This window comes from Aotus nancymaae, unplaced genomic scaffold (genome assembly GCF_030222135.1).
Source record: "Aotus nancymaae isolate 86718 unplaced genomic scaffold, 86718_ANA_hifiasm-v0.15.2.pri h1tg000058l, whole genome shotgun sequence".
NCBI classification, from domain to species: Eukaryota; Metazoa; Chordata; class Mammalia; order Primates; family Aotidae; genus Aotus; species Aotus nancymaae.
In genome coordinates this window covers 53,210,068-53,228,122 of record NW_026988472.1, presented here as the reverse complement: position 1 = coordinate 53,228,122, position 18,055 = coordinate 53,210,068, and the positions used below count along the sequence as shown (strand labels likewise).

Sequence of the window (18,055 nt, the reverse complement as noted above, 5' to 3'; positions counted from 1 at the left end):
TCCTGCATCTGAGAAGAACGAGGGTACACAGACAACTGAAGAGAGATAAACACAGAGCATTTTATTGAGTGACGAAACAGCTTTCAGTGGACAGGGAGACCCGAGGATGGTCCCCCTACCTGAAGGCCGGAAATTCCTCCCCCACCCAAAGGTGAGAGGTTTTCCTAGTGTGGCTTAGTCCAGGGCCTTAATGGGCTTAGAATGGGGGGTGGGTGCTGATTGGTCTGTGAGTATGCAAAATAGGCAACAGTGTAAAAACCAATTAGGGCAGGGCAGATATAGGTGAAAGGTGGGGGTTCATCAGAGAAAAGTGCGCCAAATGGTAAGAGAGGTTCTCAATACGGTCTACGGATTTGCTGAGACTCATGGCTTTGGCTTTCAGGCTTTAAACTGTCTTTGGTTTGAAGGTGGGGTTTCACCAGCGACCCGGCCCTGTCCGCCTAGAGATTTGTCTGCCTTCTGCTACTATCAATCTTACCCACCCAGACATGGGGGTCGCAAATCTTTACCCTCTGTGTAATACGAAATCCAGGTAGGAGCTGCATATTTCCTTGCTTCACTAGGAGAAACATCAGTTGTTTTATGAACCCTCAAAGAACTTCAAGGAGTAGGAACAAGCATAAATATATTTATGTAAACATATTTAGGTTGAATGAAACCCTATTCTTTATTAAATATGTTTACATAAATACATTTATATTTGTTCCTACTCCTTCAAGGGAGGTGGGTGTGTACAGGGTAGGTGAAGTCTGAAGTTCTGTGAGTCTGCAAAGAAAGTACAAAGGAATCTGCAAGAGAAAATTGACAGAATTAAAATGGTTCTAAGGAAAATTAATAAAAAGCAGAATTAAAGAAAGGACATTATCACTGAGTAGGTGTGTGTTTATTATTTAGAATTACACACTGTTTTGTTTAAATCCAGCTTTGGTGAATACAAACAGTAACAAATTTTATATTATCGGATACAATATTGAAGCAGGATATTTCCCTGACCCCTTCGCGGGTAGCAACTGGAGTGCATGGGCCCTGGCAGGACCGAATTCCACTCACTTGACTTGCTGTGCTGCACCCCTCACCCATGACTTCTGAAGCCCCTGAGGAAGTTAACACTTTTAACAATGTCCTTTTGGCTTTACCATCTGTGGACGACTTAACTATTAACAGTTCAGTGGAGGGTCAGTGTGACAGCCTTTTGCACTTACCATCTGGGCACCTGAGTTCTTGTCCTGCATCCAGGAGGAATGAAGTTGCATAAATAAATTGAAGGCGGTAAATGTGGGGATTTTAATGCAAATGAAAGTGGCTCTCAGTAGGAAGGGGAGCTGAAAAGGGGATGGAGTGGTAAGGCAATCTTCCCCTGGGGACAGCTGTACTCCTCCAGAGCTATGCTGTTAAGCTGCCCCTCTGAAGTCAAGCCACATTGCTCCAATGTCCAACCGCAGTCTCTGATGTCCAGCTGCTTCTCCTCTTCTCCTCTCTTGCTTGCTAAGCCTGGGTTCTTATGGGCACAGGAGAGGAACAGGGCGAGCCGTGGGTGGTTTTGGAAAAGGCAACATTCCAGTGGAAAAACAAGGATGCCAGTTCTACTTTGGGTTGTGGTATTAGACTTTTTGGCTTGAGGGTGAGGCCCTCACTGGGGACCTGCCCTCTTTTGCCTAGAATTTCTCTGCCTCCTGTCCCTATCAATATTTCTTATATAATCAATTACTCCATCTCTTTCACATGATATGAGCATTGTAAGGCCAGTGACCAATGTGGGTACATTTGTTTATCTATCTCTATAGACATTTCAATAGGGTATGTTCATAATGAGCCACCAACTAGAAACATCATTGCAACATTACACTTGCAAGAATGTGGAGATGTCCCAAGTGGTAAACTCTATGGAAAGAGTGACACAGGTGCATAGCATATTTCTGCTCTCTGATGATATGCACCTATTTAGACAATGTACGTAAATATACAGGTTCAGCCATGACATGTTCTCAAGATGTTTTATTTGGCCAGAAAGTAGGTTTCAGGGCAATAACTACAGTGAGTGTAACAAAATGAAGTTGAAAGAGAACTTTTTTGCTTTTCTTGCTTTAATTTGTTATCAGAAGGATATTGTTTGATATTAGTTTTAACTATAAGAGCCTGCTGGGGGACTGAATTACAGTGTGAAATAGTGCCTAGCTTTTGAGAGTAGCTCTTGGGCAGCACAGGGACCAAGAAGACCAGAATCATAGCTCCCCTAAGTCAGCTGGGATCTGCGTAGTGTGTGTAAATGGCATAGCTACCTGTTAAAATACACTGCAACCTCAACTTACTAGTCTCAAGCAATCTTCCCACTTCAGCATCCGAAGTAGCTGGGATTATAGGCATGCACCTCCAAATCTGGGTGACCCTCCCACCTCAGCCTCCCAAAGAACTTGGATTACAGGTGTGAGCCACGGTGCCTGGCCTAATTGAAGCATTAAGATCATTTACTTTTCATTTGATTATTGGTAGTAGGATTTACATGTGACATGATGTAACCAAAAGTTCATGTCCCCTCACAAATTCATATGTTGAAGGCCTCACTCCCAATATGATAGTGTTTGGAGATGAAGGCTTTAGGAGGTGATTTGAATTAGGTGAGGTCATGAGGGGTTTATATCTTTATAAGAAAAGGAACGAACAATGGAGCACACACTCTCTCTCTCTGGCTGCCAAGTAAAGACATAGTCAACGGCAGCCATCTGCAACCCAGGAAGAGAGCCACCACCAGAAGATGAACATACTGTTAACCCTGATTATGAGCTTCCAGCCTCCAGAACTTTGAAGAAAAAAAAATATGTATGTCTGGCTCTCTTGCCCAGGCTAGAGTGCTGTGATGCCATCTCAGCTCACTGCAACCTCTGCCTCCTGGATTTAAGGCATCCTCCCACCTCAATCTCCCAAATAGGTGGGACTAGAAGCACATACCACCATGCCTGGCTAATTTTTGTATTTTTGGTAGTGGCGGGGTTTTACCATGTTGCCTGGGCTGGCCTTGAACTCCTGAGTTCAAGCAATCTACCTGCCTTGGCCTCTCAAAGTGCTGGGATTACAAGTGTGAGCCACCATGCCTGGCCAGAAAATAGATTTTCATTGCTTATGTCGCTAAGTCCAGAATATTTTGTTATGGCAGCCCTAGCAGACTAAGACATTCATCAATTACCTTTTAAATAGAGTTTTTAGAAAACACACATTCCTTTTATATCTTACTGTCTCGTGTGTCACTGCTGGTGTTTTTGATTCACTTGTATAAATCTACACTTTTATCTGTTAAAATTATCCTATTGCTTAAATGACTTTCTTTGACATTTCTTGTAGCACTGGTCTGTGGGTGTTTACTTTTTCAGTTTTTGTGTATTTTTAAAAGTTTTTATTTCAATTTTAGTTTTGAGTGATATTTTTACTCAGTTTAGAATTCTAGGCTGACTGTTATTTTCTTGCATTTCTTTAAAATTTCCTCTGAAAATTATCTCATGTCTTGCATTTTATATGATGAGAACATTGTAGTTATCTGTCTGTATTCCTCTATAGATACTAATTTTTTTTTTGAGATGGCATTTTGTTCTTGTTGCCCAGGCTGGAGTGCAATGGTGCAATCTTGGCTCACTGCAACCTCTGCCTCCCAGGTTCAAGCAATTCTCCTGCCTCGGCCCCCTGAGTAGCCAGGGTTACAGGCACCTGCCACACACCTGGCTAATTTTTTGTATTTTTAGTAGAGATGGGGTTTCACTATATTGGCCAGACTTCTGACCTCAAGTGATCCACCCACCTCGGCCTCCCAAAGTGCTGGGATCACAGGCATGAGCCACCACAACCTGGCCAATAATGAATTTTTAAGTGAAATTTTTAAAAAAAATTTTCTCCTTATTACTAGTTTATAGTACTTTGATTTTCAGTATGATATGCCTTGCTTTTGTGTTAAATTTTTTTTCTGTTTCATATTCATTGGAACTCTATGGATCTGTGAGTTTATGAGATTCATTAAATTTAGAAAATTTTTAGCATTATTTCTTTAAATATGTTTTTTCCCACCATTTCTGATTCCAGTTATCTGTGTATTATTATGGATGACGTTGTCTCACAGTTCCCTGGATCGCTGTCCTCTGCTTTATCCATCATTTTAATATTGATGTTTTATTTGGATAATTTCATTGGCTGAGTTTTCAATTTCACTAATCTTTTATTTTGCTGTGTTGAATATGCTGTTAATCTCATCTAATATAATCTTTATCTCAGATATTTCATCTTCTGACTCTAGAAGCTTAATTTACTTTTTACATTTTTCTGGGCTCTTTTTGTGATGTTGATCATTTTGACTACTTTCTTTGTCATGGAAATTAATAATGGATTGCTTACGACTCTTTTCTACTAATTGTACTATCTATGTCATTTTTTGGTCTGCTTCTATTTATTGAACTCATTTATCTCAATGTGATTGACTGTTTTTTATGTTTCTTTGGATGATACTCTAATGTTTGATTAGATACACCCTTTGCAAATTCTACCTTTTTGGGAAAGGAGTCATCATAAACTGGGTCATCATAAAGGTCTTCATCTTTGTCATCTTCACATTGAGTAGGCTGAGGAGGAAGGCTTGGCCTTGGGGTGGCAGAGGCGGAAGAAAAGCAGAAGGTGGAAGAGGAGGCAAGAGAGGCAGACACACTTAGTGTAACTTTTATTTTTAAAAATCTGAGTATAAGTAGGCCCATATGATTTAGATATGTGTTGATCAAGGATCTATTGATCTGTCTAGTAGTAGACAGAGAGAAGAACATTTCCTACACATTATAAAGGAAAGGGCATACTTTAACTCCCAACCAGTGAAAACGGAAAGACCACCTAGCACACAGGACATTAACACAAAATATATTCAACGGTATTGCTCAGGCTGGGCATGGTGGCTTACGCCTGTAATTCCAGGACTTTGGGAGGCTGAGGTAGGAGGATCATTTGAGACCAGGGATTCAAGACCAGCCTGGGAAACATAACAAGACCCAGTCTCTACAAAAATAAAAATAAAAATATTAGGCTGGTCATGATGGTCCATGCATATAGTCTCAGCTACTTGGGAGGCTGAGGTAGGAGGATTTCTTGAACCCAGGAGATTTAGGCTGCCATAAGTATTGATTTGTGCTATTGTACTCTAGCCTGGGCAGCAAAGACCTTGTCTCTTAAAAAAATAAAAATAAAAAAAATAAAGAAGAGTTTTGTTTCAGTAGTTTTGCCATAGACTAAAGGTTTTTCTGGTCTCACCCAACCGTGCTAAAAAGCAGACTAAAGGTTTTTCTGGTCTCACCCAACCGTGCTAAAAAGCAAGTTACTATTAAATTGTCAATTTGGTGGGAATTATTTCACATGGGCGTATAAAAAGGGAAAGATGGCATGGGTGTTTTATAATTACGAATCTATAAAGATTGTCACTTTTATGTTGGGCGTGGTGGCTCAGGCTTGTAATCCCAGCACTTTGGGAGGCCAAGGCAGGTGAATTGGTTAAAGTCAGGAGTTTAAGACCAGCCTGGCCAATGTGACGAAACCCTGTCTCTACTAAAAATACAAAAATTAGCCAGGTGTGGTGGTATATGCCTGTAGTTCCAACTACTTGGGAGGCTGAGTTGGGAGAATTACTTGAACCCAGGAGGCAGAGGTTGCAGTGAGCCAAGATCAGGCCACTGCACTCCAACATGGTCAACAGAGTGAGAACCTGTCTCAAAAAAAAAAAAAAAAGATTGTCACTTTTGTTACTTGCAGATAAGACATGAAGCTGAGCTAAAGAAAAAAGACATGTAAACACACGCAAGCATGTGCACACACTCGCATACGGATATACAGATGCACAGATATAGTCAGTGTTTTGCATCCGTTGCTTCCACCTCCAAGAATTCAACGGAGGATCAAATTTACTTGGAAAAAATAAATAAACAATTCAAAATAACAATATAATACAATACAAAATAATATAGAATTTTAAATCACAAAACAATGCGGTATATAACATAGCATTTATACGTTATTAAGTATTATAAATCATCTGGAGAGGATTTAAAGTATAGGAACGCATGAGCATAGGTTATGTGCGACTAGGATGCCATTTTATATCAGGTCATTGAGTACCCATGAATTTTGGTATCGATAGGAGTCCTGGAACCAATTCCCCATAAATACCAAGGAATGACTGTATAATGTATGCCAGTTTAGCTACTTTCTCAAAACAACAAAGAATGCAAAGTGTGGGCTTTTCGTCTGACTGCTAAGACAATATGTTTATTGTGGAAAACTTGAAATATATTGGAGAAATACACATTTAATGAAAAAAGTCAGAATAAACTGTATTCTAACACAACTTTTTTTCTTAATTGAATATTGAATAAAGATCAAAACTTGAGTTAATATTTTGTTAAATAATGCTTTTTTTTTTTTCTTTATTTAAAAATAGGAATGGTTTCTCACCATGTTGCCCAGGCTGGACTTGAAATCCTGAGCTCAAGTGCTTCTTCCACTTCGGCCTCCCAAAGTGATGGCATGAGCTACTGCATCCGGCCAATAGCTTTGATTGAAATATGCTCATCATCTTATGTGAGGCCACAGTTTCTGATTAAATACTAAAGTAGATATTTTGTCATTATTCTGTGTTTTAATTTTTGAAAATAGTTTCATGGATGCAACTGGCTGGGGCCAGCATCGCAGGTGGTAGAAGAATTTACCAAGACAGTTGTGGATAAAGGAGGCAGATATATTCGAGAAAGCTGAAGATACATTGCAGGAAAACTGTCTGCAAAGAGGCAGAAGCTGGAGGGAAGTTTAATAGAGTCGTGCTGCACGGGACTATGTGCAGAACAAGGCCCTGCCCCTGGGACTACGTGCAGAGCCAGCCATTTGGGAGCAGGATGTTGTGCCAGTGGGTTGTGTGTCATTAGCCATCTCTAACAACAGTGGTTCTTCCCCAACTCAGCCCCTTTCCTCATTGTTGCTTATTTATCTTACTAAGACTCCACAAGAGCATTTTAAGTTGGACTCCACCAAGGTACATAAAATATACACAAGCAAGGAAAATACAATGAAATTTATTCTAAAAGTGAAGCAAAATTAATATTTAAGACTTTATATAGAGATGGTACTTTGAATGCATTTTCAGTGGAAAATAGATAAGTGTGTGTCAGAACTACTCAGAATTCAGAAAGTTTAGTTTGATTAATGTCGACTTCTTATGTCTTTTTCTTTTTATCCCTAAGGAAAAATGTATAGGCGAGCTATGTCCTTGAAAATCTCTGAGATTTCATCTGTATTCTGTTACCTAAAACTTCAAGATCTGCTTCCAAAATTTAAAACCTGTCAACAAGGTTATGAGTGTAGAAAATAGAAAGTATTTTTCAAAATACGTTACTATGCATATATGTGTTCTGTCAGTGTGTTATATAAGCAGATAACCACCTTTGAGGTGCATGTTTTAGTAAGAATGCATATTTTAAAATCAACAAAAATGAAAATAAATTAGTTTAAATTCTCATAAAAAGAAAGATTTGCCTAAAATCAAAGGAAAAGGAAAGCTAAACTAAATTTAATTTTTCTTGAAATAAATTGCCTGCCATAAATGTTACTTATTTTGGTATACCTGTAAGCCTTAAAGGAAGATAAAATGTTGAACAGATTCAAAACCCTCCTGACTCAAACAGAGCTTAAGAGATACACTAACAGATATTCTTTAAATATGACAATTGCAGTTGTCATGTGGTTGCTGGCTGCATCTCAATGAAGCGAAGACTCTTTGAAGGTCAAAATTAAAGCACAATTTAAGATGGAGCTTAGTGAATGGTTAGAGGTCAATATCTTATATTCTTGTCTGCATTTCAGAAATAACTTGGACTATCCAGACAATGCAGAGAAAAAGGCAGACTTCTCAGGGCAATTTGAATAACCTATCATGTTTCTAGTTTTGGAGATTATATGTAGATCAGATAGAAATATAGACATACTCATGGGCCATATAACGAGGTTTCAGTCAATGGTAACCTGCATGTAGGATGATGGTCCTGTAAGATTATAATGGAGCTGAAAAAGTCCCTTTGCCTAATGACATTGTAGCCATCTTAACATTGTAGTGAAACACATTAGTCCTGTGTTCGTAGTATAGACAAATCTATTCCTCAAGAAGAGCCTCAGGCAGGTTCTCCAGGAGGTATCAATTGTGTTTATCATTTCCAGGTTTTTAAACAGTAATGATGAATAGTAATATAAGAGTTGATTAATTGAAATCTGGCCCACTTAAACACATGTCCTATTTTATCTTTCTGGATAGCTATTGTCTATTCTCTTCTTATACATATATATTTTTCATTTGCTAGAAAATAACAAAATTATGCAAAAATATCTTAATTGGTTTCAAGGGAATAAGCAAAATGTGCATCTAAAGAAAAAAAGAAGTAAATTTCTTATTGTATATAGTGTACTTTATTACAGAGAAAGAGGAAGAGGAAGATGAAGGAGGAAGAAGAAGGAGGAGGAAGAAGAGGAGAGGAAGGAGGAAGGAGAAGAAGTGCTTAAAGTTCTAGCATTACATCAGGGAAAACAGTAAGAAGTAAAATTGATTCTGTCATCTTTGAAGTATAATAGGATATTTTATAATAAAGGATAAGAGAGGCAGCTATGTTTGCATTAAATGGCTGAGGTACTACCTTTCAGCAGTTAAAGTTCATCTGTGTAATTAAATCAACAGCAATCAGAACAGCCTCTTTGTGGAAAGGTCATGCATCATTCCAAAAGGCTGAACTCACAAGCACATAGAAGAAAAAATAATGAATTGCCATAGCATGGGGCATTTCTCCCCTACTTAATACTCCAACAGCATAGCTAGAAATTTAGATAGGAAGGTTCCGGCTAAGATTTATATGAGGAGCTGTAGGACATATTGGGACATTATTCAACATTGGGACATATTCAACATAATGGGACATTATTCAATAACGATCATGTTTTCCCTTCTCTTTCGTGCTCTGGAATTGATAGTTCTATGTTCTCTTGCTTTGTGTTTTGGTTTTTGGTGCTTTTTTTTTTTTTTATAAATCTAACAATTCTCTTATTGGTCTCTATAAGAGAACGCTTCTCAGAGACTATAGTGGTAAAAAGTCAGTTAAAATAGAAGGATATATGTTTAAAATTTAAAAACATATCAAATTGATAAGTTACATTGTTAAGCCTTAAATAATAACTATTTTTAAAATAATGCAAAAAATAATTTTTTTTGTTTACCATAGGAATCCTATACACTGAATGAAAATAGCATTATAGTTTAAATCAAATTACCAATTATATTTATATTAGAAAGTATTTTCTGGTTATACTTCTTTTAGCCCATTGCATAAGAAGAGAAGGAAGAAAACAATATAATTTTCTTAATGAGAGAAAGTTCCAGTGGAAATTATTCTACATGCTAAGGCTACTCACATGCATCAAAATCCACTGAAGAAATGAAGATCATCATCAGATTAATATTGTGTATATAATTATAAATATGATTTTAAAAGGAAAATATTTCTAGGAGAAGAATTAGGCACCAAGTATTGAATTAAGGAGTGTGATCCTGTACATGATTTGGGAAAGTTGAAAATTTTATATTTACAAGTAAACAAATAAACAAAAACCTCCTTCCAGCAAAACACACCAATTCTCAGTCAAATGCTATACAAATAGAATGAAACCAAATAATCTGCAGTTGTATTTTTTAAACATAAAATGCAAGCCTAAATAAGTGGTTTTGAACATTAGGTATACTGAAGGTGGCTTCCAAATATTCAAGGTATTTGCCCTAACAGAACTTATATCCATGAAATTAATGTGCTTGTATTTTATTTTCATCCCTAACCAAGGGATCACTATTGTTCTTCTCCACTTTGGTCACAGTTACTTCCTTTTCATCAGTTTTGTACCAAAGATGAGTAATAAGCTAATTAAGTGGCTCTGAGGACATTAATAAAAATAATCCTCAGAACAAAATAATTTTAAGAGCTGCTCATCTAAATTATTCAGTTACATGGGAATAAAATTTTATCTTAGTTTTTTGGTGGTCTTTAATCATGTGTAGCCTAGCTGAAGATGAACTTGGAATGTGAATACTCATCCATGAGGGAAGCAAAACACCCCTGAATGGTTTTCAAGTTCAACTTTCATGCTTTTTAATAGAGCTTATTGTACTTTACACAATCAAAGGAAGGTTGAACTTCAATGTCTAGTCACTTTACTTTTCACTGAGTGACCATTTTCCAACTGTTAATTTCCTGGCAATGCTGTGATAAAACATTCTATCCTATATTCACTGCCCACATCAGGGAAAAACATATTTTTTAAGATATTATTGTCACCTTCTGCAAATTTCCAGGGGATTTTACTGTTGGAGGCATACTTTTATGGGCTTATCAACATAGTTTTTATATAGTTGGAATAGTCAAATCTTAAAAAATAGAGAATAAATTATTCCTAAACCAACAATAACAATGTGTAATTTTCAAAAGATACAATTTATATTAATATTATTAAAAGCTATAATTTATATTAGCACCAAATATTTTGCTAACTGTATATATTAACATTTGTATGAAGCTATATATATGCATATATTAAAACAGTATTTATAATGTATGTGTATATGTGCTTGGGTATACATATTTGAGCATGTGTGTGTACATATGAAAGCATGCATGTATATGTGTGTGCCTATAAAATACAGCTAACAAATGAGAAAAAACAATTTGAGGTGTGGGCATAGTGGTTCATGCCTGTAATTCCAGCACTTTGGGAAGCTAAGGTGGGAGGATCGCTTGAGGTCAGGAGTTTGAGACAACCTATGCAACATAGCATGACTCTATCTACAAAAAAGTTGTTTAAAGAAATTACATGCACATAGTGGTACAAAACTGTAGTCCCAGCTACTTGGGAGGTTGGGAAGGGAGGATTGCTTGAGCCTAGGAGTTGAAGGCTGCACTGAACTATGATTGCACCACTGCAATGCAGCCTGGGTGACAGAGTAAGATCCCATATTAAATGATAATAATAATAAGGAGAAAACTAAGATTCTACATTGTATTTCATTGAAAAAATTAAAAAAACTAAAGTATGAAGTAGTCATGTTTAAGAAAATCCTCTATCTTTAATATAATTGTAAATCCCACTTACATGGTATCAGATTCCCTACAGATTTCCCTGTGGAACTTATAGAACAAATTCTCTCACATAATAAAGACTAGCGCCTTCTAAAACACTGTGTAGATTTTGTTGCATTATTTAAAATGCTAAAATCTACATGTTGCTGGATTTACAACCTGAGGCCAAACACAATCCAATTTTTATTAAGCAGACTCATCCTTGTAAGATTTCAAAACCTCTGGGAAAACAGTTGCACTTGGAATTCTTGCTTCTGCTAACTGACATGGTTAGGAGTGAGTTCAGTTTTTCTGCAACAATTATGGTGCATATTATTATAATTGCCTTGTTTGTAGATATTGAGTGGCAGAACAGGGACTGAAGTGTGGCATTCATTTGAATCTGCCTATGGATTTGAGTGTGTGTGTCCGCCTAGATTTGTATGTTGGAACCTAATCTTCAAGGTATTAGGAGGTGGGAAATTTGGGAGATAATGACGTCATCAAGGTGAAGCCCTTGTGAATGGGATTAGTGCCTTATTAAAAATTACCCCTGAGACCAGGTGCAGTGGCTCAAACCTGTAATCCCAGCCCTTTGGGAGGCTGAGGTGGGTGGATCACAAGGTCAGGAGTTCGAGGCCAGCCTGGCCAAGCTGGTGAAACCCCGTCTTTACTAAAAATACAAAAATGAGCCGGTTGAGGTGGTGGGCACCTGTAATCCCAGCAACTCGGAAGGCAGAGGCTGGAGAACTGCTCGAACGTGGGAGGTGGAGATTGCAGTGAGCCAAGACCTAGAAAGTCAGCATAAAGCCTGCCCCTAATTTGTCTCACTAAATTTATACACCATTACAATCACTTTAGGATTAGAGTGGATCTGTTGTCTTTAGCTGAAACAGGAACAGAAAACAGTCTTCTGAAGATGAATGCAAAGATCAAAACTTGTCCAAAAGAGTGCCAACGGTTCCAGAAGTTGCAGTAATGAAGACAGTAAGGTGAATACACAGGGATTAAATATTGATGGCTCCAATGGGAGTGATTAGTACTAACACTAGGAAGCATAAAAACTTTTCGTATGAGAGAAATGCAATGACCAAACAGTGGGGAAAGGAGAGATTATTTGTCAAGTAGTGCCAGGATACTAGGAAAAAGCACAATTTCACATCTCAAAAATTCACTTCCAGAGAGGTCTTAAGAAAAGATCTTACGCCTTCCCGTTTATTTGCTGGTGTAGTCTCACAATGATATGACCAGTTACACTCACAGGAAAAAACAATATTGGACCATTGTAAATCGACATGAAGTAACTACTGTTTTCATCTCTTCTGCATGGACTAGTTGTTGCTTTTGGGAGAAAAAGAAAAGCAAATGAAAAAGATACATCTTGCACAAAATAAAACCTTAAAATATTTAGAAACAGAATGTAGAATAGATTGATGACATCAAGTTAAATGTATATATTATAAATATACATTTAATATGTATTTATGTATAAATGTGTACATAGAAATATATATTATGCATACACACACACAGACATATATATATATGTGTGTGTGTGTGTGTATATTATATATATATACTTTTTTTTTTAAGAGACAGGGTCTGGCTCTGTTGCCCAGACTGGAGTGCAGTAGCAAAGTCACAGCTCACTGCAGCCTCTACCTCATGGGCTGAAGTGAGCCTCCTGCCTTAGCCTCCCGAGTAGCTGGGACGACAGGCATGAGCTACCATGCCCAGCCAAATATTTCATAAAGAATAAAAATAAATATAAAATAAGTAAAGAAAATGATTAAATTTTCATATTAAAACTTTAAATTCTATTCATTAACAGCTGATATTTGCAACAAAGATTTAGGCTTCCATATGTTCCAGTTTGTTCAGAAATAATAGTATATCCTTTCACTTTCAAATATGTTTCTTTTGGGGTATAAATAGTTTGACTAGCCTAGACATAAACATGAAAGGATAAATATCTGAAATACATTAAACACTTCAAAACTGTATTTTAAGGAATGATAAAATAGTATTTGAGTTTCAATGCTACATTTCAAAGACAATAAAATATTTATGACCAATAAACAAAATATAATCAACCTCACTTGTAACTTGAAAAATAAAAACTAAACTGTAAAACCTTACCATTTTACATCTGTGAGGTTGCACATAGTTAGAAATCTGACGATAGGTATGAAATCTCTCTTGAAGACAGCAGAAGCTCACATACTGTGAGTCAGAGTGTGTTTTGTTGTGATGTCTTTGTGGAACGATTTGGTATTATCTGAAAAGTAAAGTATACATCCGAAACCCATTCTTTTGCCTTCTGGCTATGTTTCCTAAAGAGACATGTGGAATTATGTTCTTATCAACATTGTTGATGATAGCTGTAAAATGGTTAGAACTCACCTTGTAACCACCTAAGAGGTTCTTCCTGCCCATTGATAAAGACCATGAATTTGTAGTAGAGGAAGAGTTTAATAGACACAAGTCTTCCCATGCCACGTGGGAGATGGAGTTCTATGCAAATCATCTCATTCAAAGTTCCTAGGTTAGGATTTTTCAAGGGCAGTTTGGGTGAATGGATGGGGGTGGCTAGGTAACAAGTACTTGCTGCTGATTGGTTGGGGTGGAGATGAAATCATAGGGGGTTGAAGCTGTCCTCCTGTTGGGCCAAATTACTTCTGGGTGAGGCCACAGAAGTGGGGTTGTTGGTCCATGTGGAGCCATGGGTGTCTGGCATGCAAAAAACCTGGAAAGATATCTCAAAAGACCAATCTGCAATAGTGCTTAATTTGCAGGAGTAATTGGGTAAGTTGCATATCTTACAGGCTCTGGAATAATGGCTGACAATCCTTTATGTCTGCAGGACTCAAGCTCCTCTCCACTCCCCAGGCTGATGGCCTCCCGTCAGCTTTACAAAAGTGGGTTTGGGGCAAGGCCTATTATCATTTAAACTGTAGCCTAAATGTCTTCCAAAGTTAATTTGGCCCAATAGCCCAGGAATAATTAAGGGAAAGTCAACATGGGGATTGGGTTAGCTTAGCTTACTGTTACATTTTTCTCACTGATAACAACTTTTGCAAAGGCAGGTACAATGCACCTGCTAATAGGTGGGACATTAACAATAACTAAACTGTGTGTAAATAGGGGAACCTATGATATGCTGTCATCCTGAAAGTAAGCTTGCAGTATAGCAATATGATAAAGAGAAATGAAGCATAACTCCATCTGTAAGTCTGCATGCGTCTCATAGACAAAGCTTACGGAGAAAATCAAGTTCCACAAGAGGGTGTGTAATGTGACCCCAATCATATGCTGTTAAAACCACTGGAATATTATACAATGAATGTACATCTGTGGAGCACAATTGTGTACAAATTGAGGGAATAGTAGGTACATAATTCTGTGGCATGTTGTATGTGGGCTGAAAGTATCTTGCTATGGCTGATCTAACAAATTGCCACAAACTTGATGTCTTATAACAACAAAAATTTATTATCTTACAGTTCTGAAAGTCCAGAGTCCTCAATGAATGTCACTGGGCTGAAACCAAGATGTTGGAAGAACTGGGTTCTCTCTGTAAGGGAGAATCTGTTTCCTTGCATGTTCCAGCTTCTAGAAGTTGCTGAGCTTCCTCTTTCCATGGTGCCTTCTAATGTCATCAAAGGCATCAACATTGGGTTGATTCTTCCTCTGACACCTTTTTACAATTTTAAGGATCATATGGAACCCACCTAGGTAATTCAGGATAATCTCTTTAAGTTTAGCCTATCAACTTACATCTGCAACTATAATTCCCTTCATCATGGGATATAACATATACTCAAGTTCCAGATAAAATGATATGGGCATCTTTGGGGAGCATTTTTCTGCCTAAGACAGTGCATTGGTCTGTTCTCATGCTGCTAATAAAGACATACCCGAGGCTGGGTAATTTATAAAGGAAAGAGGTTTAATGGACTTACAGTTCAGCATGGCTGCAGACACCTCACAATCATGGTGGAAAGCAAAGGAGAAGCAAAGGCACGTCTTATATGGTGCAAGGCAAGAGAGTGTGTGTAGGGGAACTGCCCTTTATAAAACCATCAGATCTCATGAGACTCATTCACTATCATGAGAACAGCATGGGAAAGACCCGCCCCCATGATTCAATTACCTCCCTCTGGATTCTTCCCACTACATGTGGGAATTGTGGGAGCTACAATTCAAGATGAGATTTGGGTGGGGACATGGTGAAACCATATCAGACATGAACTGTGATGAGAGGTACTCTTGATCACTGGCTTTGTCATAACAAATTATATTTCCTTGATCTTATAAATATTTGACAAAGTATTTTTAAAAATAAAGAAGATAATATATATTTTGTTAATTTCTATTTATGGCAAGGTAGAGAGATCACTGTTTACAGTAGTAATAGGAAGTTTATTTTCAATAAAATATACAAGAAATAACTCTGATCTCAATGAGATTATTGTTCACTTGGATGTAGTATAAGTGCTGGTGGTGGTGTGTGTGGTGTTTGCTCTGGAAGCTTAAGAATTTTCTTCTTTATTCCTGATTTAATGAAGTTTCACAAAATTATGCCCAACTGAATTGATTTGCTTCTTTTTTTGAACTTTTTTTTTAATTGGGGACTTAATTTTTATTTTTTATTTTTTTAATATATATTTTATTGCATTTTAGGTTTTGGAGTACATGTGAAGAATATGCAAGATTGTTGCATAGGTACATACATGGCAATGTGGTTTGCTGCCCTCCTCCCCATCACCTATATCTGGCATTTCTCCCCATGTTATCCCTCCCCAACTCCCCACCCCATGCTGTTCCTCCCCTAGTTCCCCCCACAGACCTCAGTGTGTGATGCTCCCCTCCCTGTGTCCATGTGTTCTCATTGTTCAACACCCGCCTATGAGTGAGAACATGCAGCGTTTGATTTTCTGTTCTTGTGTCAGTTTGCTGAGAATGATGGTTTCCAGGTTCATCCATGTCCCTACAAAGGACACGAACTCATCTTTTTTTATGGCTGCATAGTAAAATTTGCACAGTTCCAATAGAGCACTCTTGGTACAATGCCTTTCTCCAGTTATGAGAAATGGCAAACTATTATTTCCTTTGATACTGTATATCATTCTAATTTTTGCTAAAAATGGTGTTCAAAATTCTGGATATAAATACCATGTCTACTAAAATGTATTATATATTTTTTCACATGAACGTATATTATATTTAAAGTATATCTTTTATATAAAATATATAAGTATAATATATCAAATATATATAATATCTAATATATGTAAGGTACATATATAGGTAATGCATAAAGTATATGGAGCATCAAAAATGTGTATACACACACACAACATGTATGTTTATATGTTTGGGGACAATTCTTCAGCTCAATTTGTGAGATTATTAAATTTTTCTATGACTCAGTACAACCTATTCTACAGTACCCTTGTTGAAATTTTATTTTCACATGGTTAAAACACACACACACACACACACACACACACACAATCAACAACAGAAGGAAATGAATTCTCCCCTAGAGCCTCTTGAAGTTCTGTGGACACTGTGATGTTAGCCCAGTTAGACCTATTTCTGACTTCTGGCTCCTATATCTATAAAGAAATAAATCTGTGTTGTTTTAAGCCATCAGGCTCATGGTAACTTTTTACAGCAGCAATAAAACAACCTAACACAATTACCAATGCTGTATAAAAAATAATATTGTATAGCACTTTAAGGGAAAGTGATAGGAATATCAATATAAATCTGCCAACAATAGTTACTTTTATAATAGAAAACATTAATAATAAAATAAATGCAAAAGATTAAGAACAAAGTTAAATGCTGGATTCCTGTATGTCCAAATTAAAATCTATTTGAAGCTTCCCTTGACAAACTGTATTTCATGAACATAGCTTTTGTTACATCCAATTTAACACTCTAAATGAATATGCACCATAATGTAAAAAGATTTTTAAAATTCTAATGGCTTCAAATCATAGTCACGATCAATAGATTTTTTTTTGTATCACGTATGCATTTTTAAAAATCAGTGTGTATTTATGCAAGTATTTGAAGACTGTGCATTTGGTTGTTATACCTGAAGTCTCTCCCTCCTGGTGCCTTTGTTCTGTGTGCATCTCATGATTATTTGGCATGACAGCCTATGATTTGTCTTGTAATTGTTTCTGCGGGATTGTGTTAAAGCCTATGGGATCATGTGAGTTTGCATCTGACGGGGGCTGGGGACACTAAATGTGAGGTCACTTTAAATTAATTTGGCCAGAAGTGGTGGTTCATATCTGTAATCCCAGCACTTTGGGAGTCTGAGATAGGTGGATCATCTGGGGTCAGGAGTTCAAGATCAGCCTGGCCGACATGGAGAAACCCTATCTCTACTAAAAATACGAAAATTCACTGAGCATGGTAGCACATGCCTGCAACCCCAGCTACTCAGGTGGCTGAGGCAGGAGAATTGCTTGAACTCAGGAGATGGAGGTTGCAGTGAGCTGAGATCATGCCACTGCACTCCAGCCAGGGCAACAGAGTGAGGCCCTGTCTCAAAAAAAAAAAAAAAAAATTAAATTAAAATTAATTTATACGTTAAAATTCTAGGATCACAGAGGAATTGTCTATTCGGGCTAAAAATGCATTGCCTGGAGGTTATGAACTTTCAAGGGTAGATTATTTATCCCTTCCGTTGAGAGCCAAGATTGCAGATAGGCAATTTTATTTGCTATCTTTGAGAGAGGGAACATTTCTAATTCACCCTTCCCTGAGGTTGAAATGCTTTAGAGTTCCACGTTTGTGGGAGTTTTGTATTAGATGCGCTACATTGACTAAGTGTGGGACTTTATTTTCTTTCCCTTGCACTTCACAAGGCTATGAAAATGAAAGTT

At 37.3% G+C, this 18,055-nt stretch overlaps 1 non-coding gene across 1 annotated transcript; it reads left to right on the top strand.

The window, feature by feature from the left end:
* The first annotated feature begins 12,354 nt into the window (after nucleotides 1–12,354).
* On the top strand, nucleotides 12,355–12,488 carry LOC135269990 (small nucleolar RNA SNORA20). Its single transcript, XR_010338220.1, has one exon. It is a non-coding gene; the product is annotated as a small nucleolar RNA SNORA20 (small nucleolar RNA).
* The last annotated feature ends 5,567 nt before the right edge of the window (nucleotides 12,489–18,055 follow it).